This window comes from Lichenostomus cassidix, chromosome W (assembly GCF_008360975.1).
Source record: "Lichenostomus cassidix isolate B80296 chromosome W, HeHo_3.0, whole genome shotgun sequence".
Classification (NCBI taxonomy): Eukaryota; Metazoa; Chordata; class Aves; order Passeriformes; family Meliphagidae; genus Lichenostomus; species Lichenostomus cassidix.
Genome location: NC_139510.1, coordinates 20,271,256 through 20,297,760, shown reverse-complemented (window position 1 = coordinate 20,297,760; position 26,505 = coordinate 20,271,256). Strand labels below are relative to the sequence as shown.

At 44.8% G+C, this 26,505-nt stretch overlaps 1 long non-coding RNA gene across 1 annotated transcript in view; it reads left to right on the top strand.

Moving 5' to 3' along the window:
• LOC146425649 (uncharacterized) overlaps nt 1-26,505 on the top strand; it is a 563,016-nt gene that overhangs the window by 410,156 nt on the left and 126,355 nt on the right. The gene's annotated exons all lie outside the window — the stretch shown is intronic.

Here is a 26,505-nt window from a genome sequence, read left to right as displayed (position 1 = left end):
TCCTAAGGGAGGGTTCCACCTCTCTTAGCAGACACCTGTCTTTCAAACGAAGACACCATCTGTGTTCAGAGAAATTATATTAAACCACAGAATTTCAAATCTAGACCAGACTTCATTATGTTACAAACTGCTTCTGAGGAATAATAAAACATCAAAGAATAAATTATTGTGCATAGTCTTCTGCAGTAAGCCATTATAAAGGGATATGTAATGAGGCATTGAACTTTTATCATTAAATGTCAAGTAGATGCAATATTCTAACTAGAACTGGAACCTCACATTCTAGGGACCTAATCATTTGCTTGAAATCCTCATGAAAAGCTTTTGATTTGTGGGAATGTGTACTACCTGAGCCTTATTCCTTGTCTTACCTCTTACATTAAATTATTTTCACAAATATAAAAAACTAATCAACTTTGCTAAACCTGTACTGCTTTTTGCTAGTTTCAGACTGGGATGCTGTACTTTAAGGTAGGCAAAGATAGAAAATATTGCCAATTTATGAAATCCTGTAAGTGGTATGCGTAATTGAGATCTGCACAGAAGATGGAGATCAGGGAGAAAAGAGTAAAGACTCTGATAGACATATCAAATCCCCATGAAGTTGAAAAATATTACTTTGCATTACTTTTTCTATGTAACACAGATTATTGTCCTTATGTAGACAGGGCAAGGTGCATGGATTTTATTAACTACTATTTTTCTGAGTCTGGGAAGGCTGTTTTTTTTATACACCTTACAATGGCAGAGTACAGTGCTATTTAGGACCAAGACTATGTTCAGAAATTTGGCTGCTAATGCAGCATCTTCTCATTTAAAAAAAACCAAAAACAACTGGTTCATACATTCATACAATTGCTCTAGACAGCTGTTGAGGAATTTTTATGGCATCCCACAAGGCTAATTAAACACACATTTGTGCTTAAATATAAAAGAAAAATTTAATGAACAATGCATTGAGCAGTGTTACCGCAACAAGCGGTTCTACATGGAGTCCACAAAGATGCATCACAAGCAGTTTCCTTATATACACTTGTGCCAGCAAAAGAAAGCGTAGGCCACCAACTGAAAGAAAAACATTTGTTGATTCAAAGTCAATACTTCCCTTTTAATATCTACAAGCCAGCATTGAACTGACTTTATTAAAGAATGAACATAATGTACAAAAAAGTATGTCTTATAAAAATATGTCAGTTCTTTTTCTGCATATTAATATGAAGACATTTTGTGGAATGCATGATAGTTTTGGCAAGTAAATTTAAGCTGCAGTTACTGATCATAGAATCATAGAACTATAGAATATCCTGAGTTGGAAGGGACCCACAAGGATCATCGAAGCACAACTCGTGATGAAAAGTTCAAATAATTTTGTAATCATAGCATATTTAAGACTCATTGATCTAGTTGTTACCAAAAATTTGATTAACTAAAAAAACTCCTTAACACCAATGTTGCGTTAAGAAGCAGGCATTCTTTATTTGGTTGGATGCACAGGGGACCATCTCCTCCCAAATCCATGCATGCTGAGTACAGGAAAGTTTCTGTTAATATACTGTATTTTACATACATATTCATTGATTGTCCTGGACTAAACATACATACAATAATAATTTCCGCAAAATTATTAACATATTTTCCTTCCCCTTTACGCATGCATTCTTCTGTCCTGGAGGTCCCTCTGGTGGTCCCTAATGGTTGGGGACCCCAATGTTCCTATTGACCAGGCTGAGTTGGCAGGACACTGAGGCTGGTGAACTTCCAGTTCTCCTTCTTACACAATGGGCATTGTGCAATTCCACAAGCAAGTAGTTTTTGAAGGACGAGCATCGTATGAGCTCACCAGGGGTAGACAATTTGTCATCTGGTAACAGGATCAGAGTGCTCCTTATAAGTATGCTGTCTATCAGTTATCCAGAAGGATGAAATTTTTTTTGGACAGGAGTGATGGGTGAGGGTGTATATTCTGCAAGGCAGTGAAGACAGGGATATGGGGTGAACACCAGAGTGATAGTCAGAAATATGTGAAAAGGAGCACCACAATCTTCTTTTTTTTAGAATTGTTTTGAATGCATTATTTCCAAACATTTGAAGTGGAAGAGGGTCTAGAAAGGTCTCTATGGCAACTGTAAAGCAATAGCCTGTCTTTTACTAATTCCATATTAGACAATTCAGATTCTTCCCATTAAAGTGAGATATTCCATGTTAATTCAATTCTTCTTGTCACATCTGTCCTTAATGTAAATCTTTGAAGCTATCAAGAAGCACATAAATCTAAATTGCTTGGACAGCAGTTGTAGAAGGCCTTTATCTGTTAATCTTTGGGTACTTTATACCCAGAACTTTGGGGAATTTCAGTGAAATGGAGAACAATTTGTAGATGTATGTGAGGCACAGAGACCATGCAGGAAATCTGGGAAAAGGGAGATGCATACCCTGTGCCTTGATTGTGAAAGCATGCTTATGAGTGATATACCCTGATGACACTGGTACATTCTGATAAGATCAGAATTATGTTGTTGTGGTGTTGATGAACCACCTGTTCAAAACCAACTTGTTTTATGGGCATAGCTGCAAGAGTTCCCTTCAGACCCATCTGTTAGTAAAAAGGTATCTGACATTCTGGCTATAAAACATGGAGGAATATGTGGTTTTTATTTTAGCTTTGTTTTGTTTTTAAATTTAAGAACAATAGATGTTTTCTAATCAGTGATTATGGTTGAATTCTATGTCCATAGCTCTGGGTGATGGGCAAAATGGAGGTGTCTGACTATTTTTTTAGATTTTATATAGTTCCATTTTTTGAAACGTTCAAGGAAAAATATTTACTATAAATAATCTGCACCTTATTATATACCCAGTTTGTAAAATCCCAGTCTGCAATGCTTTAGAAAACTATTTTGGTGGGTGGACCTTTACTGTATGTGTGTCACGGGACAATTGACAGCTTCAGACAATCCCTGCCTTAGCCTCAGATTTTGGCAACAGTTTAAATTTAAGGAATCACACTGGTACACAAGTTCTAGTGATGGCATATCAGGTCTATTTATAAAACGAATCATTTATTTAACAGATGAAATATCTTAATCAGAATTACTTACTACACAGTATAAAATTAAAAAGAACTACTATGAACCTACCTAAAGGTACCTAAGGTGGGAAAAAGGAAGGGTTAGAGTCCCTTAAAAAAAAAAGGGTTAGAGTCCCTTCTAATGAGCTCCTAAATGGTAATTGGTTCTAATGGAAAACAAAGCCTTGAAAGGAGTGTCACAGGTGTCACCACTGGGATGTATCTTGAAACATTGGAAACAAATTGGGGGTGATCCCCTCATGCATGAAAGACTTATAAAATTTTGCAATCAATGGTGGCCACTTTACATGCTGGATGATCAAGAGAAGCGGCCTAAGGATGGAACCTTACAGTATAATACCATATTGCAATAAATGTTGTTTTGTAGAGGGGAATTAAGTGGGATGAAGTTCCTTATTGTCATGGGTTTGAGACAGGACCCTGCCAGGAGGACGCACAAAAAAGGGCAAACAGGCTTCAAGCTTAAGGTTGCAAGAAGTGTTTAATTACTTAACAGAGTTGGAGGATAAATGCAGGCAAAAATAAACTTTTCATACATTTTTGGGTATGGGAAAAGGAATATCAGTTCTTTACTAGTATCTATAAACAAGCAATAACAACAGTAACAACCACAAATAGAACCAGAAACCAATAGCAGACGACTTTCCCGTGTGGTGTAATCACAGTCGTGAGCAGCAGGGGCGCTGTTGAGCTCCCAGCCGGGCAGGGCAGGTGCGATGACTGCCGAGCGGCTGCAGGTGGCGCTGCGGCACAGGGTCAGGTCAGCCTCACACAGTTGGTAATGGCGGAGAGCTGAGAAAGCAGGCAGGCAGGCAGCTTGGAGCGGCGAGCGGAGCGGCAGGGGCTCTCCCGGGCTAGCCAAAGAGGTAGCGAAAGTTCTGCAGTCAAGTCAGACGTTCGTGCGGCAAAAGTGGGGCAGGCGGCAGGGACAGCCGGACACCCTGGCAGCTGCTGCGTGAAAAACGCAGCCGGAAAAAATGTGCACTCCCCGTGGGAAAGAGGTTGAATCAAAGCTCACCCAGCCAGAAGGAGAAAACAGCACAGTTGGATCTCCTGCGGTCCCAAGCCAGAAGCAAAGAGAAGTCCCTTTCCTCCCCAGTGTCCGACGGAGAGAGTGCCAGTTCCAACCGCTGGCTCTTTCCTTCCCCTGCCCTGCTCAGCACACCCTTTTGTCTCTTACAAAAGAGTTGATGGCTCTAATCATCCAGATATTTGTTGCTTAGTAACAGGGATGGAGAAAAAATTCCAATGCCCCCCAACCTCTGACACTATGTTGTTAACTTTTAGAAAAGAGAATGTAGTCTTAAAGTTAGTGTAAGATTTTGGCAGATTACAGAATGTAACCTTTATAACAGCCTGTTTGCCAACACCAACATCGGCAGAAAATCCAATTCCCTGGGGAGCTTTAGTCATTAATTTGACAAAAAAATGGGAACACATGTGGGACCTTACAAAACAGATTAGCTTTAAACCTATTTCTGCTACATGAACATGGAGTATGTGGATACTTGAATTTAAACAATACTTGTGTACACATTCCAAATGTGACTACTAAATTAGGTGATCAGATAGGATAAAAATCAACTGCTGCATCTAGTAGAAAATTAAGGGCAGGATTAGAAAGTAACTGGTTAAAAATATTTAAAGATTTGGATTTTTTCTGACTGTTTGGTTGGCCTCACTTTTGCAAAATATAGTTGTGATCATAGTAATAATTGCAATTATTATATTTCCTTTAAGCTGTATAAAAAACGATTGCTATTGCAACATGAGAAACTTATATGTTTGCTATTGCAACGTGAGAAACTTATGTTAGTAAAAAGGCAAAGTAAGGCTTATGAAGGCTTGAAAAGAAGACAAGCTTTGCAAGCCTCAAAGCGGGGGATGTTACCAGATGACAAATTGTCTACACCTGGTGATTCGCCCCGATCGAGCCCAGAGACACTTCAGAGACCAAGTCAGAGAAGTGGGTATTTGCTTTATTCGGTGCACCGGATGTGTGGGGAATTCTCTCCGCCAAACACACACACCAGTACCTCCAAAGGCACAGTGTTATAGGTAAAATTCATGAATATTCATTACATTTCCCAGGATAGGAGTGGTTATACAAATTACTTCTCATAAGTCATTAATATTATTAGTGATTTCTTGTGCTCAATTTCAAAAGGATTCCTTTTGCCCCCTTTTATCTTGATAAGATTAAGGGAATCCACAAGGCCAGAACTGTTATCAGCCTTCAGCCCTGGACGGGCACTGTGCTGGTGGAAGGGGCAAAAGCTCAAAGAAACAAGGATGGTTGAAGTGCAAATAGATTTGGGTTTTCTATTTGACCACTCCTTTCTAAATCCCCCCTTTTCTTTTTGTAATTTGTAATTCTTTACAAATCTTGTATGTCATGAAAGTAAGTACTTTTCTCTGTCTCATATCAAAAATTGTACTTTTGCTATTGAGCATAAGCATCGCAATTTCAAGTACATAACATCATACAACAATTACTACTATTGCAGACAGTAAATAACAATGCAATAACACAAATAACTATTACATACATTTGTTTAAGCTAGGATTAACATAATTGCAACAGCTTGTATTTATAACTGTACATAATCTTTTCTCCTCTGGCATACAGCAAATCTATAGTTAATTGTGAGATGCTCTTAATCTTGATTTGCTGTGCTCTTATGGCATCTGCAGTGGCATTCATTATGGTCTCTACAGTGGCAGAAAGATTCTTCTTTAGTTCACGTACTCTGGGCCAGGGTATAAACCACCTGGCAAAGCTGTGAAATCTGGTGGGTCCATCTATTAGTATAAAAGTTCAGAGTAAGCCCTGTTAGTTGAGGAACAGCACTAATGTGAGGAAATACTGGTCTTATCGCACAGCAACCTTGCCATCCCAAGGGCAAAACTTTATGGGCACTGTGTTCATATATTCAATATCAACTCTGCCCTGGGGGCACTAGCCAACTCTTGGGCTTTGGTTTTACTTTAGTTTGATTTTTATTTTACATATTAGCCCCCTATAGGTCTAGAATTTTGAGCAGTTATTTTGAAGAAAAAGAAGAAAGACAGAATCTATAGAAATTCTAAGAGGAATATTATTTTTTTTTACTTTCTTGGGCCTTCCATTCCCCAGCGGGTTTCTCTGGAGTCAGGGATGGGGAGAATGGAGCACTGCCTCTGCTGTGTGCATGGCTGGCCCCACTATAGGGCTGGGATTGTAGCTCTGTGGAGCACTGCCTCTGCTATGTCCATGATTGAGAGCACTACTGCAGCGCTGGGATGCTCTGGGGTGGGGTGAGGAGCAGTTTACTGTCTCACCAGGGCAAGGCCTGACCTGCCCCCTCCACACACACACACACCATACACAGGCATCTTGAAGTGTCTCAGAGACATTAATCTTTTTAGTTTTTGGCAGCCCACATCATGGCTCCAGACAGTGATCAGGACCACTGATAGCTTTTCTCGCTTGTAAAATGGGGTACTTTTCTTCCCCACTTGGTAGAATTTCTAGCAAACAGAGCAGAAAGGACAGAGGAAAGCATAAAGGAAAGAGGAAAGCATAAATGGTAACTGACTAAGACTCTCATATTGTTAGTTTTCTTTGCTTGTGATCTAATTAGGCTATCTTTTCCTCCCCTTTTATTCTTGTTCTTTATTTTACTCTCTGTAAATCTAGATTATCTTTCAATTCACAGAAAAAATATGCTCACAAATATTAGCCACTTGCTGCTTTGATCCCCGAAAGACTGCCAGTTGCCCCAAAAGCAGCTACGGAAAGGCGGCTGGCAGCGCCGAACACGGCCTGGGCGTGCAGCCGCTGTGAAGCAATCAGGCGAGTGCGGCTTCCAGGAGAACGGTAGAGCTTTAGGAAAGCGGTAAATACGAAAGAGGCGTAGACTCCTGCGTTTGGGATTCTAGAGGGTTTATTATAGGAACAGGGGCGGAGGACAAGGTAAAGGATAAGATAGCCTAGAATCCAGAAACCCAGAAGCCCCGAGCCCGGTTCTGCACGGTGTTAAAAGGGCAGCGAGCACGGGGCGTGTCCAGACCCAGAGGACCTATCAGGAGGGGTCTTAGGGTGAAGAGCAGGCTTACAAACCTGTAACAGTATTGCAGGGGACGGTACATGACTTTTAACCAATGGGATGTTTTAGTTGGGGGAAAATTCTGGAACAGAAATTATAAATTCAAAGCTAATTCACTGCAGCAGCCACTCACAAAAATCAACAGACATTCAGGATCTTTTCTATATGATTTTGCGAGCTCTTTCTACGACCTCAAATGTGCTACTGAAAAATGGCACTTTTAACAATCCACCTCGGCAGTTTGCCAAAGTGGGGTTTGAATTACCCATCTTCCCTTCCCTTTTTGGTGGGAATTCTAGCAGACAGAGGAGAAAGGAAAGAGGAAAGCATCATATGAACAGTAACTGCTATTTTAAATTTAAAATAATCTTTTAAATTGCAGAACCCTAAGCTTGGGAGATTGGTCCATGATTTTCAACGATTTTTCAAAGGCAGTATTTTCTTTTTGTGAGGCTTAGCATTCTCAAACACTGGACAAACAAATATGCATGTAACAGCAACAGTTAGAAATGTGACAATTACTAAGTAGAATAGCCAGCCATCCTTTTGAAACCTCTTCATTTTAAAATGAAATTGATTTGTTATTGCTATAGTTCAATTTCGCAAATTTAGATTTAAGTCCATAAGCTAATGTGGCTGTTGTTTCATGTGCATGCATTAAAAAGGATATAGCTTTCTCTTTTTCTGGCTTACTTACCCCTTTGCATCTGAAGCCATACTTGCCATTACAATTATTACAAGGTTTTGCTAGGATAGCTGACTGTGGATAACACTGTTCTGGAAATACAAAAAGCAAAACCATTTAATGTGTTTCATTTTGGCGTTGCAGCTTTTAACCCATTTACTGTATATTATATTGTCCAATATGGTTCTTTTGTGTCCTCTTTGTCTGGAGTTTCACATTAGAGAGGAGTCTTTGGCCATAGATCTCACAGTCATGAGGGAAGTCAGCAGTTCTTTTTGCTTCTGTGACTTGAGTAGTTCCTTGTCTCACATCTGGACACAGCTTTTTATCTGATGAGGACACACTTAAGGATGTTAAAACAAACTTGCACAGTGATAACACATGTTAGAGTGGGGAGAAGGATGAATTCTTGCCTCTTTCAACTCTCCATTAGAAATTCTTATACAAATCAAGTTTCTAATAAGTGAGAAATTAAGATCTAATTAACTAATGTTTTACTCCTGCAGGTTAATAAGCCTCTTTCTTCCTATAATTTCTTAAATGCATGTATTACTCTATATGCATATTTAGAATTAGTAAAAACATTCACTATCCCGCCCCGATATAGTTCGCAGGATCTCACAAGCACCTACAGCTCTGCTGTTCGAGCTATGTGAGAGGCAATGTCTCACTTATTTTAACTTTCATTAATGATAGTGTATCTTTAAAATTGATTCTCTTCTAGTACTTTTGACGACTCACTACTAAACACATTCCCTCCCCCAGACTAGGGAGTGCTCCGCAAATTTCCCTAGCTCGGGTCTGGAGATTTATCACCTGAATGCCGTGCAGTCATGGGTTTTCCTCAACCCCTTCAAGGAGGCTGAGTCAAACCCCTTCGTTTTTCAATTTTAAATCCTCTTGTTCCAATAAACAAGATTCACAGTACAATAACCGTGCTGGTCATCTACCCAAATGCTCCTTGAGTCAATAAATTTTCAACTTGGTGTGAAACTTATTAGATATTTTCCTATTGTCAGCCCTCAGGCCTCATTTCCCATCAGAGCCCTGGCTGCACAACTTTGCAGATAATGCGGCCAGCCTCTGGTTACATTCTGAGAAAATGAATAGCTGCCAGCCACTGGATCTGGCAACTTACAAAAATTAGCATCAGGCCGCCGTGTTCTCCAAAAGTGGCTGCCAAATTCCCAGAGCATGGGAGAACAACACTTTCTGCAAAAGCTACTTGCAAACTAACAGTCATGACAACAAACCATGCAGAGAGGACTGAACCCCCTTGGGGCCTTGAATTAAGCACACATTGTCACGCTCTTGGCTGCCTGAACAGCCTGGACAGTGGCTGAGAGACACACCTTGTCCACACCTTCCCCTCAGCAGTTCTAAATTTCTTCTCCTCAGCAGTTGATTTGCATTTCCTCTAAGGCAATTTGTCTGGCTGCTTGAAGGCTAAAGAACTTAAAAGCACTTGAGCAAAACTTTGTTCATAAAAAAACCAACCACTCAGATTAACCCAGGCAGGAGACTTTAACTCTGAAATAGTTAATTACAAAATTTGGTATATCCTTTATACAAATTAAGTTTCTGAGGGTTCTTACACATGGAACTTTAGGGGTTTTTGTTTTGTTTTTTTTTTTAAACTAAACTCCAAATCCTCGTGTACACCAAAAGAACTTTGAATTCACCATGTACTTGTATTTTAAGCACAATAACATTTTGGTAGTTACTTCAAATAGAGAATAGCCAATTATACTATTACTATTGATTTATTTTCATTATCTATTATACCATTTTCTTTGAGGCTGCCTAGACTTTTGGGTTTATTTCAGCACGACCTCTCAGGCAAAGATACCACAGTGTTAGCTTTTGTAGTTCTTCACAACATTAACGAGCATTCTCACTTTAGCCATCAAATTTCTTTCTAGTAACTTACAATTAAGAACAAACAGAAATTCATGCATTTCAAACTTATTCTTCACATCTACCAATAGTGGCTGAATGAGGAGCACACTTCATCTTTTCCACTCGCCCCTTGAATATTTAAAGTTATATTGTTTCCAACATTTCCACACACAAAACACAGGATTTCAAAAGCAAAATCAAATGGAGCAATATTAGAAAGGTGTTGGGGTTTGGGTGTTCTCCGTTCAGTAGCTAAAATCTTTCCCTTCAATAATACAATCTGCCCTCCCTCCAGATACTCCAAATCAATGGTTTATAAACGACAGACAGAACAAAAATAGCAGTACGATGGTGCAGTAGAGTGGGGTCCAACCCCGGGTGTCCAACCCCTTAAAGGTGAGAAAGAAGTGGTCAAATAGAAAACCCAAATCTATTTACACTTCAACCATCCTTATTTCTTTGGTCTTTTGCCTCCTTCCACCAGCACGGCACCCGTCCAGGGCTGAAGGCTGATAACAGTTCTGGCCTTGTGGATTCCCTTAATCTTATCAAGATAAAAGGGGGCAAAAGGAATCCTTTTGAAATTGAGCACAAGAAATCGCTAATAATATTAATGACTTATGAGAAGTAATTTGTATAACCACTCCTATCCTGGGAAATGTAATGAATATTCATGAATTTTACCTATAACACTGTGCCTTTGGAGGTACTGGTGTGTGTGTTTGGTGGAGAGAATTCCCCACACATCCGGTGCACCGAATAAAGCAAATACCCACTTCTCTGACTTGGTCTCTGAAATGTCTCTGGGCTCGATTGGGGTGAATCAAAGGTACCATTTCTTGACAGTGGGGTCAAACCCCGGGGGTCCAACCCCTTGCCTGGGACTAATTTTGGGAGACCCAGTCTCAACCCACCCTCGGGGACTAGCACCCCAGACCTGCAGGCATTTCTGTTTTTGTAAAAATAGCAAATACCTTAATTTGGTGCAGATGGTCCTTGGTCTACCCCCACCGTGAGCCAAACGACAGCTGAGCTCCCCCTGAAAATTCAGGGTCGCGACTGGGAGGTCTGCTTACCCCTGGATCCGGCAGCCGAGTGGAGTTAGGGTCCCATCTGGGTCTTATCTGGGGTGCCAATTCGATTCTAGAACTTAGATGAAAAAGGAAAGTGTATGGACATTGGAAGCAAGGACAGGCAACATGTGAGGAATACAGAGATGCTCTTCACTACTGTAGAGAGAAAAATTGTGCAGCCAAAGCTCAACTGGAGTTCAGTCTGGCCAGCACTGTGAAGGACAACAAGAATGACTTTTAAAAATATGTTAATGGTAAAAGGAAGATCAGAAATAACATTGGTCTGTTACTCAATGAGGTCGGTCATCTCACAAATAGGGATGTAGACAAAGCAGAGACATTTAATGCCTTGTTTGCCTCTGTCTTTAACACTGATGATGTGCCCTGGGATCCCCAGAGCCCTGTGTTGAAAGACTGTGACTGGGGGTATGATAAGCTCCCAGCCAACTCTGAACTTGTTCAAGATTTACTGCTCTAGCTGGATGCATCTCAGGGTACTCAAAGATCTGACTATCATCGTGGTACCTCTCTCCATTACTTTTCAGAAGTCTTGGGAGTCTGGAGAGGTCCCTGTCAGCTGGAAGCTGGAAAATGTTGTCCCAATTTTCAAGAAGGGAAAGAAGGAAGACCCTGGTAATTACAGGCCTGACAGTCTCATGTTAGTGCCTGGTAAAATCATGGAGAAGATTATTCTGAGAGTTATTGAGAGACAATACAGTCATTGGTCATAGCCAGCACAGGTTCAGAAGGGGAAAGTCCTGCTTAACTAACTTGATTTCCCTTTATGACAAGGTCACCTATCTAGTTGACCAAGGGAAGCCAATGTTTGGGGGGGTTTATTATAACAAAGTTTTGATAGTGTCTCTCACAGTATCCTTTGGAACAAAATGTCCAGCACACAGCTCGAGAAGTCCATAATACATTGGGTGAACAATTGGCTGATGGGTTGGACTCAGAGTTATAGTAAATGGGGTTACATCAGGCTGGCATCCAGTTACCAGTGGGGTACCCCAAGGCTCAATTTTAGGGTCAGTGTTCTTTAATGTTTTTATAATTTATCTGGGTGCAGGAGTCAAATATACATCAAGTAAGTTTGCCAATGGTACTAAATTAGGAGGAGATGTGGACTTCCTCAAGGGTAGGGAGGCCTTACAGAGAGATCTGGATAGACTAGAAAGCTGGGCAATTATCAACCATATGAAATTTAACAAGAGCAAGTGCTAGATTCTTCACCTGCAATGAAGTAATCCTGTGTATACGTACTGTTGTGGTACAAACTGTATTTCCCCACCCATTTTCTGTGGCTTCTCACTTTCGAGTTCAGGCGGCACGCCCCGAAGCTACACAGAAAGGGTGAGCCGCCACGCCGCGGCACCTGCCGGGTGTGCCCTGGTAGAGAGGCTCACTGACCAGTCTGCGGAGTCCCTGGGGGACGGAGGTGAGCAGGAACCGAGGTGGGGCAGAAGAATGTACGACACGCAGTCTGCAGGGCAGAAGAATGTACGACACGCAGTCTGCAGGCTTCCAGGGATTTATTTGAGGGTCTTCGGGTGAGGGTCCAGGGATGGCGAGAAGGGATGGAGAGACGGGACGGGCTGAGGGCTGGAAGTCCAGAGGCTGCGGGCCCCGAACAGCCAGTAACAAAGGGTTATATGGGGAAGGAAAAGGGGAGTGGTTTGGTGCGCAGACCAACCGGGACAGTCAGAGGGAAGAGGGACAGGGACACAATTCAAATGAACCAATAATACACAACTCAAGAGGGAACAAAGGAGAAGTCTCTAGAAATAATTTCTTCAACCGCAGGGGCTCATGGTTGGTTTCCACAGGTCTCCATGACCTAAACAGTCCAGGCTGTCACAGGCCCCTGCAACTGGTCTCTTGAACACTAGAACTTGCAGGCATGCACCGCAACAATTTTCTCCTAGTATGTTTACCTTTCTGCTATTGTGCTGCCTTTCCCCACCCACCCCTTCCTTAATTTGTTTACTCTTCACCTATTGTCCTGCTTTCCCCACCCCACGTGGTCCTGGCCACTCCCTCGGGTTTTCCGTATTGGTTCCTGTACCCTAACTCCGCCCATGTACCGCCCCTGTGCCCAGAGATCATTGGCTATATACTTTCCCCGCCCCCTCTGTTTCCCTAGAAAACTCCTCACCCTCTGCCATGTTGTTGTATATGCATGTGCATCTATGCACCACATGTGTCTGTGCATGTGAGGTCTTCGCCCATGAGGCATCTGTGCCTCTGGGAGGTCTTTGGCCTTGGTGCAGCCATGTGAATAAAACCTTCCATGGACACGATCCATAGACCCTCCCTGCCTCCTTTATCACTGCCGGTTGTGGAAGCAGATGAAACCAGAGCTAGGCTTTCAGCTCCCCAGCCAGGTAATGCCCAGTGACCAGCCCTCGGAGGAAGAGTTTGGTGCACTGAGGTGCCTACCTGGGCTGGGCAGAGACGCTCTCAAGTAAGGTCTGCTAAAACATCCCTTAAACCGCAAAAACATACATATTGGGGAGTGAGAGCCCTGTGGAAAGAGATCTGGGGTTTGGGTTGATGACAAGTTGAATATGAGTCAACAGTGTCCCCTGGCAGCCAAAAGGGTCAACTATATCCTGGGGTGCATCAAGCACAGCATCGCTAACCAGTCAATGGAGGGGATTGTCCCACTCTGCATTGCACTGGTATGGCCCCATCTCAAGTACTGTGTGTAGTTTTGGGCACCTCAATATAAGAAGGACATCAAACTATTAGAATGTATCCTGAAGAGGACAACCAAGAGGGTGAAAGGTCTCAAGGGCAAGACTGAGTGGCTGAGGTCACTTGGCTTGTTCAGGTTGGAGAAGGCTGAGGCTGAGGGGTGACCTCCTCACAGTTTACAACTTCCTCAAGAGGGGCAGTTGAGGGGGAAGTGCTGATCTCCTCTCCCTGGTGACCAGTGATAGGGCATGAGGAAATGGAATGAAGCTGCATCAGAGGATGTTCAGACTGGACATTAGAAAAAGGTTCTTCACTGATAGTGTGGTCGGTCACTGGAACAGGCTCCTTAGGGAAATGGTCACAGCACCAAAGCCTGTCAGAGTTCAAGGAGTGCCTGGACAACACTTAGTCATTATTAAGTTTGAGGCAAGGAGCAGGAAGTTGGACTCAATGATCCTTATGGGTCCCTTCCAACTTGAGATAGTCTATGATTCTATGATTTTACTGTCACTAGTGAAAATGGCATATACCAGAAATTCAAGTCAGGCTGAAATTTTCTAACTTCTGCTAAGTGAACCAGCATCAAGAACTGGCATCCAATTATCTGATCTTTTCCTTACTTTCACTATCTTAATGGAAAATGACAGCTGACCATACACCATTTTAACTTCTTAAGGAATTCTGCTTATTGACACTTCATAATTCTCAGTGGAAAAATTACCCAGTCCAAACACAGAGCAAGGTAAAAAGGTTTAAATACTATTTGATCCAAATCCTGTAGCACAGCCATCAAGCAAAAATATGCTTTCCTAAGTCTAGACAAAAAAGCATGTCTGTATTCTGAAAACTTCACACCTTAATAACAACTAGAGATTTTCCAGAAATCCTTGTTGGAAGTACCCTGATAAGTATTCTTTGAAATAATATTGACATTTTTTACAAGTTGAAGGGAGGGGTTCAAACTAGGTACTGAAGTTGCTCTGAAAGCATTGATTATCTCACCAGGCCACATGCACTTACAGAAGCCCTATTCTTCCCTTCCCCCTAGCAGGGCAGGCACTTCTAGGAACTTTGGCAAGGCTTTTAAAGCACCAGTTCTCATTCACAGAATCACGTAAGCACCTAGGTTGGAAAAGACCTTTGAGATGATCGAGTCCAACCTATGACTTAACACCACCTTGTCAACTACACCCTGGCACTAAGTGCCACATCCAGTCTTTTCTTGAACACCTCCAGGGACAGCGACTCCACCACCTCCCTGGGCAGCCCATTTCCAATGTCCAATCACCCTTTCTGTGAAGAACTTCTTTTTAATGTCCAACCTAAACTTCCCCTGGCACAGCTTAAGACTATGTCCTCTTGTCCTATTGCTAGTTGCCTGGGAAAAGAGATTGACCCTCACCTGGCTACAACCTCCTTTCAGGTAGTTGTAGAGTGATAAGAGCTCTCCTGAGCCTTCTTCTCTCCAGGCTAAACAAACCCAGCTCCCTCAGCTGCTCCTCATAGAACTTGTGTTCCAGACCTGTTACCAGCCTTGTTGCCCTCCTCTTGACACACTCCAGCATCTCAACATCCTTCCTAAATTGAGTGGCCCAGAACTGGACACAGTACTCAAGGTGTGGCCTAACCAGGGATGAGTACAGGGGAAGAATCACTTCCCTGGCCACACTATTCCTCATACAGGCCAGGATGCCATTGGCCTTCTTGGCCACGTGGGCACACTACTGGCTCATGTCCAGCCTGCTGTCCATCAGTGCCCCCAGGTCCCTTTCTGCCTGGCTGCTGTCCAGCCACTCTGTCCCCAGCCTGTAGTGCTGCAGGGGTTGTTGTGGCCAAAGTGCAGGACCCAGCACCTGGTCTTGTTGAACCTCATATCGTTGGATTCAGCCCATGAATCCAGCCTGTCCAGGTTCCTCTGCAGAGCCCTCCTACCCTCCAGCAGATCAACACTCCCTCCCAGCTTAGTGTCATCTGCAAATTTGCTATGGTAGACTCAATCCCCTCATCCAGATCATCAGTAAAGATATTAAACAGGACTGAACCTAACACTGATCCCTGGGAGACACCACTAGTGACCAGATGCCATCTGGATGTGGCACCATTCACCACTACTCTCTGGGCCTTGCCATCCAGCCAGTTCTTAACCTAGTGAAGAGTGTACCTGTCCAAGCTGTGGGCTGCCAGCTTTTCCAGGAGTATGCTATGGGAGATGGTGTCAAAGGCTTTGCTGAAGTCCAGGTAAACTACATCCACAGCCTTCCCTGTGTCCACCAGGTGGGTCACCTGGTCATAAAAGGAGATCAGGTTGATCAGGCAGGACCTGCCCCTCCCAAATCCATGTTAGCTGGGCCTGATCCCTCGGCTGTCTTGTAGGTGCTGTGTGGTCACATTCAAGATGATCTGTTCCATAACCTTGGCAGGAACCGAGGTCAGGTTGACAGGCCTGTAGTTTACCAGATCCTCCCTCTGGCTATTCTTACAGATGGGCATCACATTGGCCAGCTTCCAGTCATCTGGGACCTCCCTGGTTAGCCAGGACTGATGATAAATGATGGAGAGTGGCTTGGCAAGCTCTTCCGACAGCTCCCTCTCACCCTAGGATGGATCCCATCTGGTCCCAGAGACTTGTGACCATCTAAGTGGCTCAGAACTTCTTTCACCTGGATTACAGGGGGGCTATTCTGCACTCTGTCCCTGTCTACTAGCTCAGGAGGCAAGTTGTCCTGAGGACAACCAGTGTTAAGTACCTCAGCCTTTCCCTCATCTTTGGTAACTATATTCCCCCCCCCATACCCAATAAAGAATGGAGGTTTTCCTTGCCCCTTCATTTGACATTAATGTATTTATAAAACCATTTTTTATTATTCTTTACAGAAATGGCCAGATTAAGTTCTAATAGAGCTTTTGCCTGTCTAATATTCATTCTGCATGACCTAACGACATCCTTAAACACTTCCCAAGTTGTCTGCCCCACTTTCCAAAGGTGATGCAGCCTCCTTATTTCCTAAGCTCCTGCAAAAGCTCCCTGCCTATCCAGGCTGGTTGTCTTCCCCACCAGCTCATCTCTCAGCGCATAGGGAGAGCCTGCTCTTGCACCTTCAACATTTCTTTCTCAAGTATGTCCATCCTTCCTGGACCCCTTTGTTTTCAAGGACTGTTTCCCAAGGTACTCTCTGAATCAGCATCCTGAGTAGGTCAGAGTCTGCCCTCCAGAAGTCCAGTATAGAGGTTTTGTTTATGCCCCTGCTTGTTTCACCAAATACTGAAAACTCTATTATTTCATGGTCACTGTACCCCAGATGGCCACCAACCACTACATTTCTCACCAGCTCTTCTCTGTAAACAGCAGGTCGAGCAGAGTCCTGCCCCTGGTAGGCTCGCTCACCAGCTGCGACAAGAAGCTCTGCTGCTTTGATCCCTGAAAAGCCGCCAGCCGCCCAAAAGCAGCAACGAAAAGGCAGCCAGTCGCATTGAACACCGCCCGGACGTGCAGCCGCGATGATGCACTCGAGCGGGCGCAGCTTCCAGGAGGACAGTAGCCAGTTAAGAAAGCGGTAAAAATGAAAGAGGCGTAGTCTTCTGCGTTTGGGATTCCAGAAGGTTTATTGTAGGAACGCGGGGCAGAGGATGAGGTAAGGGATCAGGTCGCCCAGAATCCAAAACCCAGAAGCCCCGGACCTGGTTTTGCACGGTGTTAAAAGGGCGGTGAGAACGGGGCGTGCCTAGCCCCGGAGGACCTATCAGGAAGGGTCTTAGGGAGAAGAGCAGGCTTACAAACCTATAACAGTATTGCAGGGGATGGTACATGATTTTTAATCAATGGGATGTTTTAGCTGGGGGAATATTCAGGAACAGAAATTATAAATTTAGGACTAATTCACTGCAGCAATTCCCCTTTCCTGTTTACAACAAACAAAAAAATGGGAACGCAATATAAGGAGCATGGGAGAAAAAAGGGATCTCTGTATAGGGAGGGAAAGAGAAAGTTACATGTTAGGGTTCATCAAACAAAAATTTCAGAGAGATGCAGGACACACTCGGACTGAGGGGAATTTCTGTGGGAAATAAGTCAGCCTGTAGAATACCTATCCAGGAATCTGGCTTAATATCTGATTTTTGATCTGACTTTTCTTTTTTCTCCTTTTCCACACCATTGTGGAGAGGGTCTTCCAATCTGGCAGATAGTCTCTTTTGGCAAAATGCACCTGTTTTCCTGGAAGGTCTGGAGTGTGTGGTTGTCCCGGATTAGTGGTAAAATTCTCTAGGCAAGGAGAGCTCTGAACAAATGCCTCCTCCGAGAGGCAAGGGCTCTGACACCCCCTTCCCCACCCACAACAGAATTTCTTAGATGGAAGTGAAGAAAAAACTATTTATTTAACAAAACCACGCAGAGTGCCCTGCAAGGCACAGGGGAAGGGGAGAACAGGGTAAAAGGAGTTATTAAACCTGATTGAAAAGCTGGTAAGTTTAGTGTCCTTTTTCTTCAGATGTACTTTCTCCTCTTCGGGCCCCCCTTGGGGGGGCTGGGAGGAGTTGCCCGGAAGCTCTGCTGTCCTCCAAGCCCTTTTGGGTTTTCTGGGCAATGAAGCAGATCAAAGAAAAGGGTCCAAACAAAGAAAAAATTATGAAAAAAAACCAGAAACAGAGCTGGCCACCCCAACAGCTGTCACAGCCCACCATCTCCAGAGAGAGAGAGAGAGAATCCTCCTCCCCCCCTCCTCGCTCCCCCGCAGTGAGGCTTGGGGAAAAAGTTTTCAAAACAACACGCTCTTCTCTCTGCTGCTGGGTGTAGTTAAAGTGACAGGACCACATTTTTTTTTGAGCATATAAGCCAACGATGTAATACAGGATTTTTCATAACATCACTCTAAGACAGTGGTTTCACCCATTTGCTGGGTATCCACCGGGGGCCTGCAGGAGTGGATACACAGGCATACCCTCTACCCCAGGTTACCAAAGGGAAGGGGCCTCTGACTTGTCGGGATTCAGGGTCTTTGATCAGCACTGGTGGCTGCTCTTTTAATTTTGCCCTGGCATCATTGGCAAAATGCTGGAATACGGGGGGAGTAGGCTCAGCAAAGGAGTTATTTAAAAAATTGATGGTGAATAGAGCCATGCAGAGATGCACAACGGGCAAATTGATCTCTGCTCCTCTTTGCTGCTGAGAAAGGACTCTTTTGATGGTTTGATGGGCTCATTCTACAATTGATTGTCCCATGGGTGAATGAGGGATTCCAGTGGAGTGCCCAATTCCCCATTTCTTAAAAAATTCTCTTAATTGTTTTGAGATATAAGCAGGGCCATTGTCTGTTTTAATTTCTGCTGGCACTCACAGGGTCGAGAAGGCTAAAAGGAAGTGCTTGATAACATCTGTAGCCCTCTCCCCTGAGTGTGCTGAGGCATACATGGCTCCTGAAAAAGTGTCAATAGAGACATGCACGTATTTTTGTCTGCCAAATTCTGGAACATGGGTTACATCTGTCTGCCAAGGTTGGCAGCTGTGTAACCCTCTGGGGTTAACTCCCTGGTTGCAGGAGGGAACCTGGTATTTACAGCATGAAGGGCAGGTGCTAACAATGGCTTTAGCTTCTTCTCTGGTCAGCCAAAACATTCTTACAAGGGCTGAGGTGTTTTGATGGTAAAGCTGATGGTTCAGCTTAGCTTGTTCGAATATGTCTGGGACTGATGGCTTTATGACCGTGGCCACTAAAGCATCTGCTTTTTTATTGCCCTCGGCAATCAGGCCTGGCAGATCGGTGTGAGACCTTACATGCATCACAAAGTATAGTTGCTCTCGGTGGGATAGAACTTCTATGAGTTCTGAAAGTAATTAGAATAGTTTTAAGTTGGATACTTCTTTAAGTACAGAATTTTCTGCTCTAGATACGATTCCAGCAACATAGGCTGAATCTGTGATTAAATTTAGGGGCTCCGGGAACTTTTTGAAGGCTCTGACAACGGCTGCTAGTTCTGCAAGTTGCGGAGATCCAGAGACTTGCTCGACATCAGCCTTCCACTGCTGTGTTTTGGGATCTTTCCACGTTACTACGGATTTGTGAGAAGATCCGGAGCCATCTGTGAAAACGGTCAGGGCTCCCTTAATAGGGGTGTCTGCCGATTTTGTTTTTTGGATTAATTTAAAATTGGTATTGAACAATTTGTGTTTTCCACGGCTAATTTGAATTTTTCCAGAGTATCCCTCTAGAGCAAATTGTAAATTTTCGCTAAATTGCATTAGGTGTTCTAAATAACCATTTGTGAATGGAGCTTGAATGCATGCAAAGTCCTGGCCTGCCAGGGCACGGAGCCAGGACCTGACTTTCATAATCACTCTGGATACAAACTCCTGTAATGTTGTTAGGGTTTTGGAAACTTGGTGAGACAGAAAGACCCACTCGATGATCAGTAGTGGATCTTTCAGCTCACTGACCCACTGATAAATCAGTCCGTGTATGTATTGTTTTTCCCCCAAGATGATGAGCTGTTATGGGAGTCGTGGGTCGACTCTGTGTGCCTGTCTCTGGGTCATGGCATCTTGTATACGTACGATGCATTCTCGGGCCTCAGGCATCAGGGAGCATGGGGAGTCTAAATTTTCGCTGCCGCGCAGAAGGTTGAACAGGGGGGCTAGATCTTCTGATGAGATCCCCAGCAGTGGGCGAACCCAGTTGATGGACCCGCAGAGTTGGTGCAATTCTCGCAAGGTCCTTGGGTTTTCTTGGATGGAAAGCTGCTGGGGCACGATGGTTTGTTCTCTGATTACTAGACCGAGGTACTTAGCAGGGCAGGAGCGCTGTATTTTCTCTGGATATATCTGAAACCCTGCCTCTTGGAGAACTCGAAAAGTTAGTGATAGAGTAACATTTAAACATTCATTATCAGGTGCACAAATGAGGATGTCATCCATATAATGGTACAGCATCACTCCTGGGGATTGCTGGTGGACTGGGGTGAGAACTTTGGCTACATACCATTGACATATGGTGGGGCTGTTTTTCATGCCTTGCAGCAGAACTGTCCAATGGTATCTGCACATAGGGGCTTCACGGTTTAAAGATGGCACTGAAAAAGCAAATTTAGGGGCATCTTCAGGATGAATGGGGATGTGGAAGAAGCAATCTTTGATATCTATTACTGCTAGCTTCCACTCCCAGGGGAGCATGGTCACTGATGGCATTCCGGGCTGCAGAGGCCCCATGTCTTCAATAACTTCATTGATTTTACGGAGTTCATGAAGAAGCCTCCATTCATTTTTATTGGGTTTTTGGATGACAAAAACGGGGGAGTTCCAAGGGCTATTAGTTGGTATAATATGGCCTTTGGCTAGCTGATCTTCTACAAGGGACTCGAGAGCGCTTAATTTATCATTTGATAGAGGCCACTGGTCTATCCACACGGGTGTTTCACTAAGCCAATTTAAACGTGGGGTAGCGCGCTCACCAGTGGCCACAGCTAAAAATCCGACTTCAGAGATGGGATATGAATTTGAGTCTCCCATTGAGACAAGGTGTCTTGGCCCCAAAGGTTGAATGAAGCGTCCATTACCAACAGCTGGACTTGGGCTGGAATGCCATCAGGACTTACTATGACGATGCTCTCTGCACCTTTTTGCACAGAAGAATGCCCCCCCACCCCACTGATGGATTGTGTGGTGTTTTGCAAGGGCCAATGTGAGGGCCATACGCTTTTAGAAATGATAGTAACATCTGCTCCAGTATCAATTAGCCCCCTTACTGATGTAGATGTGTCCTGGTTTGATAACACGCAAGTGGCATAAGGCCTCTGTGAATTAACCTGCTCAGTCCACCAGGCCTGTAACGAATTAAAAGTGTCCAGTCTATTGTCTTTTAGTGACATCGTTACCGTGAGCTGGTTTGATGTGGCAGTGACGTTACTTGTGTCAACACGCGACGTCCCTCCGCGCTCTTCAATCAGTTTTTTGGCTGGGTTCCTGTGGTGTGAGGTGGAATCCAAGCCAGTTGAGCAGGAGGTGGTGGCGCTGGGAACGCGCAGGCAGGAGGTGGTGGTTGCTGCGCTGGTCCTGGCTGGTAGGCTTGGTTGGTATATGTTGGATATGAGGGCATCTGCTCTGCAGGTACATAACTCACAGAACTGTCATTAGTAGTTAGTGGGAACACAGGGAAAAATCCGGCAATGTGACCAGGTTGCTTACACCGGTAACAGACAATAGGGGTGGAAGGAGGTTTAGGTGGCTTTCTCTGATTCACAGGGAAAGCTTTAGAGGTCCCCGGGGAAGGTTTGGAAGGGGTATTTGAATTTAGGTCTATCGGTACGCGCATGCAGGCGTCGATGAGCCTGTTAACAGTGAGTGGAGGAGTGGGAGGGAGAGCGCTGATAATTTGTTTACAATGATTGTTTGCATTAAGCATAGCGCTTTTTAATAAAACTTGCTCTTGGGTCTCCTCTCCCACGAATTGTCTTTCAATGGCGATAGTAAGCCGATCAATAAAATCGACGAACGTCTCGTTAGGGCGTTGTGTTATGGAGGTATAAGGTAAAAATTATGTGGAGCTAGTGGGGACAAGCTTTAGGGCTTGTTGTGCAGCTTTGGCTAAGTCAGATAACACAGAGGGGGTGTTGCTGTTGAGCAGCTAGCAGAGTAATGAAGGCACCAGTTCTCAGTGGCAAGAAGGAATGACCTTTATTGTTTTGATTTCATCACATATATAGAGTTTTCAAAAGTCACTCAGATTGGTCAGTCAGAAGCCTTCCCCCAGGCCTGATTGGCCAGGCCTGCACTGTCCGAGTTCTGGGACACTGTTCCAACAACATCCAAACTTTATCTTTATTTATAAAACACAAGAAAATTTCTCATGGGAAAAACCTGTGCTAGCCACAAGGGGGGTAAAGCAGCAATTTGATCTAGTGGCTTTTTCCAGTTTCCTTCCCCACACAAGCAGTCAAGTGTCAAATTTTGTCACTTAGGGTTCTCTTTGTATAAGCTAATTAGAGCCTGAGCTCTCTCCTTCCAGGCTTCTTCCCACATCCTATATTGGGCATTTGTTAATATACTTCTTATAATTGCTTTAATATCATGGGGGCACTTTGCCTCAGATGCTAACATTGTTTGTAAAAAGGACTGAAAATGTGCGGAATCTTTCCCATATTCTTTCGCTGCTTTACACAAGTCTTTCATCTGGCTGAATGGAATTTCCTGCCAGCTTACAGCATTCGGTTGGCTAAGGTGATTATGCTGTGAAAGAAGGCTGATGCCCTCCTGGCTATGATGTGCCAGTGCAGGAAATACACTCCCGCCCCCCCCCCCCCCCCACAGCTACACTTCCGGCCCCAGCTGGTGACACAGTGTTGGAACCCGAGCCGGGGAACTCAAGGGTGGAGTTTTCCATCGCTGCCGCCCCGCCCCCTGATGTAATCAGGGCAGGGAATGACGACACCAAGGGGGGAGGGTTTGGGGGAGGTGCCGAGGTGGAAGGGCTCGTGGCGGGAGAGCGAAAGGGATTATGGGGAGAAGAAGTTGCCCCGAGGGGCTGCCACAAACTATTTGGAGTAGACATGCGGTCGGTGCCATGTTGGTTTAGTTCAGTAAAGGGAGAAGGGGAGGAGAAAGAGGGCGAGGTGAACGGGTTTGGGATAGACGAATGGGCAGGTTGCGCAATCCTGCTCAGACAAGGGGAGGGGGAAGACAAGGAAGTGCCCTGGAGCTGGTGGCAGGCAGGCGTCTGGTGACAGGGTGTGGTTTCTTGTTCTCCCCTGAAAGGGTTAGAAGGATGAAGGGATTGAGGAGAAGGAAGGTCTGAAGGGGAACGCAGGGGGTCTGAGGACGGGGAAGGAACGGAAGCGGGGGGGTTAATATACACCTCTGATGGGGGTTCAGGCAGCCTGGAATTCCCACAACCCATGCTGACTAACTCCCCAAGTTTTACCCCTGCTGCTCTGAGAAATGAAGAAATAAAAACTGAAAGGGCTGTGGAACTGTGGGCCCTGTCTCCCCTTAATGGTCCCTAAGGGCCACCCATGGATCACTATTTTCTCGGGGAACCGGCGGGAGAAACCCCCTCCTCACTCCGGTGCTGAGATGCTTACCACAAATCGACAGCTTTCCTGCAGCTGTCTCCCGCGGGTTGACGGCTGTTCTCAACTCTTTCGATACAGCACAGACGTCACACAGTTCTAGCAGCAAAAAAGTTCAGCTAATGGCGGGTATTCTTAACAGTTAACGGGGACCTTTCAAGAGTCTCTCCCGGGTTCTCCAGGAACACCACACACGCTCACAAAACATCTGCTTCACAGCAGAGATGGTATCACAGTGTTTACAGCGGCAGGGCAGTGCGGGCTTTCTCCGGCGCTGTAGAACTGCACGGCGCTTTCTGTGCTAAGACGGCGGCTACGCGAAGCTTGGCTCCGCAGAGCGGGGCAGGGGCGGCGGCGCATCTCGCTGATGGCGCAGTTTCTCTGGAGAGCGTGGTCCACTGGTAGCTCGGCTCTGCAGATGGCGAGGCAGCAGGCATGGGAGCGGCTGCTGTGTGGAGAGGCTGGCACTGCAGTTTCCACGGCGGCGATGGTTCGTCATCACTGCGAAGCCGCACGGGGTGGGTCATGCTGGCTCCAGGGTGTTCCGCAGATTGTGGCGATCCGAGTCACGGCACCATATGCTGCTTTGATCCCCGAAAAGCTGCCAGCCGCCCAAAAGCAGCAATGAAAAGGCAGCCGGTCACTTTGAACACCGCCCGGACGCACAGCCGCGATGATGCACTCGAGCGGGCGCAGCTTCCAGGAGGACAGTAGCCAGTTAAGAAAGCGGTAAAAATGAAAGAGGCGTAGTCTTCTGCGTTTGGGATTCCAGAAGGTTTATTGTAGGAACGCGGGGCGGAGGACGAGGTAAGGGATCAGGTCGCCCAGAATCCAGAAACCCAGAAGCCCCGGACCCGGTTTTGCACGGTGTTAAAAGGGCAGTGAGAACGGGGCGTGCCCAGCCCCGGAGGACGTATCAGGAAGGGTCTTAGGGAGAAGAGCAGGCTTACAAACCTATAACAGTATTGCAGGGGATGGTACATGATTTTTAATCAATGGGATGTTTTAGCTGGGGGAATATTCTGGAACAGAAATTATAAATTTAGGACTAATTCACTGCAGCAAAGCTCCCCTCAATACACTCTAAGAACCTCCCAAACTGCCTCTTCTCTGCTGTGCTGAGTTCCCAGCAGACATCTGTAAGGTTACAGTCTCCCACAAGAACAAGGGCTGGTGATCTTGAAACATTCTCCAGCTACTTAGAGAATAATTCATCCACGTCTTCATCCTGGTTGGGTGGTCTATAACAGACTCCCACCAATATGTCTGTGGATTTGCAGAGGAAGAGGCCCCTGAAATCCCAGGAAAAGAAAAACAAGATTGTTGCAGTGTGCTAGTAGGATTTAGGGTATGCATATTAGCACGAGCTGTATATGGTTTATGTTCTAGAAATTTCTCCCTAGCTCAGTGGTATTATTGGTTCTCTGAGTTTAAACCCTCCTCTGCTGTAAACCTACTGGTTGTAACTCCTTTTCCCCTCCTTCTCCCCTCTGGCTTTCCCTGGTTGGCTCCTCAGAGCTAACCACCCCCCTTTTCCCTTCCCTTTTAAGCTCCTGCAGGGCTTTGCTTGAGTGTTCATAGTCTCTGCTTTCCTTGCCTTTCACCATCCCTTGCTCCCCGTTCCCCTTCCTCTCCCCTCGCCCTGAGCCCGTGGATCCCTAATAAATCCCTTGGAATCACAGACTGCGAACCTACACTTCTTTCTTCGCCGCACTTCTACAGCGACTTGCATCCCCAGCAGCTCCACTGCCTGCTGCAGCCATGTGCACCCCCGGCGTGTTTCGGCCCCAGATGGTTCCCCCTCTTTGCGGCATGGGGTGGCTGCCCGTGAATCATGAAGCTGTGCCACCGCACAAGATGTCAAAGGGTATCAATCAACGCAGGTTCTGAAGCAGATAGCAGACTAACTGCTATTCCTTGGGAAGAATAAAAAAGCTGCCAAACCTGACAAGATGTATTGAAGAATTGTAAAAATACAGAGAAAATAACAAGGAGACAACTTCTCGTGCTAAAAACTATATATATTGTTGGCCTTGTAATAAAGGCAAATTCATTTTGCATACAGAGAATGGTTCTCATTCCATATATTACAGATGGCTCCCGATTTAACAGGGACTTCATTTCGACTGAAGTAATCCAGTTTCCAGTGGCGTACCCTGACTAAACCAACCGTGGATGTGTTCAATGAGGACGTCCTTTTGTCGCGGGCTATAGAACAGGTTAGCCTTTGCGAGCAGTTGGGAAGCATTTCTTATAATGGGGCAAAGTGCAACGAGATCCCAAAATTTGCATAGAGACTGTTTGTTACATATTACCAAGGAACAAGGATATAAAATCCAATCCCAAAGACTTATACATCTACTTATATTCATTGTTCACTCAGCAATACAACTAGTATGGCAAAAATATCCATCTGTTTTGCTCTATCACTACATGGATGATATTTTAATTGCTTCTGGCAGTTCTTTACTGTTGAAAGACTGTCTTGCTGCTTTAAAAATAACACTTGCCAGCAGAGGCTTACGTGTAGCCACAGAAAAAATCCAAACAGAACCTCCTTGGAAATACCTGGACTTTAAATTGCTAGAAACAACAGTCACCCTACAACCAGTAACTTTAAAAACCGGCATACACACATTGAATGATTTACAAAAGTTCCTGGTCGCTATTAATTGGATTCGCCCTTTCCTGGGAATCACCACAGAGGAATTATTCCCCTTGTTGCAATTGTTAAAAGGGGAACCAGATCTTTCCTCCCCCAGGAAGTTAACAAAGAGTGCTCGAGAAGGTTTTGCACATGTAAGCGACAAAATCAAGAAATCCTTTGCCACACGTCAGAACCTGATTTTGCCTTTGTGGCTGTTGCTAATTCTGCAATCTTTTCAACCCTATGCTCTCATTGGTCAATGTGATGAACATCAT